The sequence below is a fragment of the Mustela nivalis genome (genome assembly GCF_964662115.1).
Source record: "Mustela nivalis genome assembly, chromosome: 6".
Classification (NCBI taxonomy): Eukaryota; Metazoa; Chordata; class Mammalia; order Carnivora; family Mustelidae; genus Mustela; species Mustela nivalis.
The window spans coordinates 143451750-143455884 of NC_139025.1; the positions used below are offsets into that span (position 1 = coordinate 143451750).

The 4135-nt window shown below is 51.9% G+C and overlaps 1 pseudogene across 1 annotated transcript; it reads left to right on the forward strand.

Annotated features, from left to right (window-relative positions):
• The first annotated feature begins 2007 nt into the window (after positions 1-2007).
• On the forward strand, positions 2008-3474 carry LOC309866860 (UMP-CMP kinase 2, mitochondrial pseudogene; annotated as a pseudogene). The gene has a single exon. The product of its transcript is annotated as a UMP-CMP kinase 2, mitochondrial pseudogene (transcript).
• The last annotated feature ends 661 nt before the right edge of the window (positions 3475-4135 follow it).

The window sequence follows — 4135 nt, forward strand, 5'->3', positions numbered from 1 at the left end:
AAGAATTTTGATGGAAATAGGAGGGGGAGAGTGTCCATTAATATTGCAGCATCAGGGGCGCCTGGGTGGCTCAGTGGGTTAAGCCGCTGCCTTCAGCTCAGGTCATGATCTCAGGGTCCTGGGATCGAGTCCCGCATCGGGCTCTCTGCTCAGCGGGGAGCCTGCTTCCTCCTCTCTCTCTGCCTGCCTCTCTGTCTACTTGTGATCTCTCTCTGTCAAATAAATAAATAAAATCTTTAAAAAAATATATTGCAGCATCAGCCTCTGAATGTGCTCCTTGTGTGCGAAATTATATTTTTATGACACTTCTCTGATTTTGTTTGAATCAGCTCAATTGAAAATCATCTTGAACCCAATTTTTATCCAGTAACTGCCTCTCAGTACACATTACTCTTGTAACTGTTAAAGATTTGTTGGTTCAGCTTTTTAGGCAAGGCTATTTGAATGCACAAGGGGTTGCTAGAGTGTTCTTACTGCTATGTCAAAGTTAAACAAATCCAAAGTCACAGAGTTAGATCAGTGGCAAAATCTCCATTACAAAACCAGTACTTTAAGAGGAAGTTCAAAGTTCACCATCCAAAAAAGGAACTTAACACTTGTAACATAGTGTTAAATTCAAATTAATAAATTGTAGTGCCCCTGAATTTGAAGAAAAGTTTCCTTGAGTGGAGGGTAGCTTCAGAGCCTAGATAAATCCTTCTGAATCCCAGGTTAGGTTCCTAATTTTTCCTCTTACTGTCTGAACACTGGGTTCATCATTTTATAAGTGGCCCACCATGTATAAAAATAAATACCAATTACCAGACACATACAATTAATACCAGAAACCATCAGCTTTCCTTTATCTAGTGGACCCAAGAAGATGTTGTCTGTACTGCTTGGAAGAACTATGGGTCAGAGATAAACATTTCCCCAAGTCATCTTCATTCACCTAAATTGCACTTGCCTTTTGAGCAGGAGGTAGGAATTAATAGATACGGGCAAGAACATGGTAAAGAACTCCAGTGCTTTCTATCAGACTCCAAATCACTAGCACAGCAAAGAAAACTTTAAATAGATGTTAAAGGATGGAAAAACGTTTACTCTTTTGAAAGTCTACCTTTCTGAAGTGTGCAGAACAAAGTTGGCAGCCATTCAGCGTGCTAATGGTCCTGCAACTCTCCCAGATTCAGAACAGTGCAGCACAGGTGGCTCATAGCATCCTTCCTAGGGGACCCGACCAGAGTTTTTCAACACTGCCTAAACATTACTATGGCCTAGGGACCCTGTAACTCAAAGCGTTCTGACTTGGAGAGGGGTGTGTTTTTACAACTCTCATGTATGAAGAACCAAACAGATTGCAGATAGTGGAGAAGAATTTCAACTTTCGTCATTCAGAATAGAATGTATGCAGGTTCCCACCATCCCACCACACAGAATAACATCCCTCTCAATGAAGGACTAGCTTTCCAAAATGCATGGAAAGAAAATGATTGCAGTCATATTCTGGTAAAGAATAAGAGAATTTCTCCTTTTCATTTAATCTCCACTGCATATAGCAGTGTTATAAAATTTATTATACTGTATTAGATATGCACAGAAGATAAATTGCCTTGATTGTGTTTATAGCTCCCTTCAAGACAACATCCTCTGGTTAATAGGCAAAACTATGTATTTAGTAGAAGTTTAGGCTTAGTTTGATTCAGTAATCAAAGAAGTCCTGTCAGATAGTATTGTCTTTCTTGAACAAAAACAAAAGAAAGACGCAAAGCTCAGCGGAGGTCTCCGCGCGGGGCTTGGGGCTACCCGCCCCGCGCCCCGAGGCCGCACAGGGCGCCTGGCCGAGCGCACCCTCGGGGTGGCCGCCGGGACCGCGCGCCCTGCCTGCGCCCGTCCCCCTCCCTGCCCGCGCCGCCGTTCGGGGCGCGCCCCGGGAGCGGGCGGAGGAGGCCGCGGAGGGCGCCCCACCCCGGCCCGGCCCCGCCGGGCCCCGCCCGCCGGTCACTTAGCTTTCGTTTTCCCGGGGGCGGGGGCGGGGCCGGACAAGCCCATGGCCTCGGCCCTCCGCCCGCGCTCCCCACTTTCGCTCGGGCGCCTCCCGGGGCCGCGTCGCAGGGCCTGCGCTCGGGCCACGGCGCCGCCGCGCCGCTTGGCGCTGGAGCTGCCGGGCTGCGCGCTGGCTCACTTGGCCGTCGGCGGCGACGCCCCCGACGCGCTCCCCGACCCCCGCGTGGCCGCGCTGCTGGGCCCGCCCGGCAGCAGCTACTCGCTGTGCGAGCCGCTGGCGCCCGGCGGGGACTGCGCCGCCCGGGTGAGGGCGGCGCGGCTGCACCAGCGCCTGCTGCACCAGCTGCGCCGCGACCCCCTCCGGTGGTGCCAGCTGCGCCGGCTGCTGTGCTACGGCCCCGGCGGCGGGGCGGGCGGCGTGGAGCACGGCTTCCTGCTCCACGACCCTGGCGACAGCCCGGACACCCGGCGCGCGCTCTTCTCCCTGCTCGGCGAGTCCCCGGAGGGCCCGCGTCTGGGCGAGTTCGTGGGCGACGCGCAGCAGCAGGTGTGGCAGCACCTGTGGGAGCTGCGGGACGGCGCGGGCTGGGAGCAGCTCGCGAGCGCGTCGTGGCCGCCCCGGAGCCCGCCCTGCACCCGGTGGTGCCCGACCTGCCCAGCTCCGGGGTCTTCCCGCACCGGGAGGCTGCCCGCGCCGTTTTGGAGGCGTGTATACCCTTCATTCCTGAAGCCCGAGCCGTGCTTGACCTGGTTGACCAGTGCCTGGAGCCGGTCCAGAAAGGGAAGTTCTCGGTCATTGCCATCGAAGGCCTGAATGCCACAGGCAAAACCACTGTGACCCAGTCAGTTTCAGACTCACTCAAGGCTGTGCTCTTAAAGTCGCCACCTGCTTGCATCAGCCAGTGGAGGAAAATCTTTGATGATGAACCGACTATCATTAGAAGAGCTTTTTACTCTTTGGGCAATTACATTGTGGCTTCTGAGATAGCTAAAGAATCTGCCAGATCTCCTGTGATTGTAGACAGGTACTGGCACAGCACGGCCACCTACGCCATAGCCACCGAGGTGACCGGGGGGCTCCAGCACCTGCCCCCGGCCCATCATCCCATCTACCAGTGGCCCAGAGACCTGCTCAAGCCCGACCTGGTCCTGCTACTCACAGTGAGTCCCGAGGAGAGGATGCATCGGATCGAGGGCCGGGGCATGGAGAGGACCAGAGAGGAAGCTGAGCTGGAGGCCAACAGCATATTCCGTCAAAAGGTAGAAGTGTCCTATAGCGGATGGAGAACCCCGGCTGCCATGTGGTTGATGCCAGCCCCTCAAGAGAAAAAGTCCTCCAGACGGTTTTAAGAATAATCCAAAATAATTGTAATTAATTGTAATGACTCCAAAATGTAATTACCCATTTTGCTAGATTTGGTGTTGTTTGATGCATCTAGGCCCATGACTGGTTGCTTGTTTTTCCCAGATTTCTGTTGCATAAACAGAGCGTGTCCTAGAAAAATGGAGACCAGACATTTTGGTTTTACTTAAACCATTATCCTTCCTTCTGACCAATGGACCCATCAAGGCTGAGACTGTCATGTTCCAGCCAGAGATCAGTGGTTGCTTTTTCAAGTATAACAAACTTTTTAAAATATATATATATATTTTAACTACATTCCTACCAAATACTTCCAAGTTTTGTCTTATCCAGAAAGCATGAGGGACACAGAGGCAACCAGGATGATCTCCCAAATCAACAGAAGCCCCTTCAGCCTCTCCCATGCCTACACCTGGGCCACTGATGGGATCTTGATGTAGTAGACTTGCCTTTTTCCCCATATGGCCACACTCCATCAATGGGGACTCTGGCCTGATCCTTGAGCCAAGTGCCCCTGAAGAAAGGGTCCATGTGTCCTGACTGTCTGTGGACACACCCACAGAGCCATCTTTGGGTAGGGGACACTTACAAAGAAGACCTGGGACTTGTGCCCTACTGGCCCTGAGATCATCCTCTTGGTTAGCATCTGTAAGAGCCAACCCAAGATGGCTCTAAGTACAAACACACCAGGCTTCTTTGAATTATGTTCTCTTTATTTATATTTCTTTCCTTCCCCCTGAAAACATGGTTTTGGATATAATGAGTGTTTTGGACTGAGTTGGATGC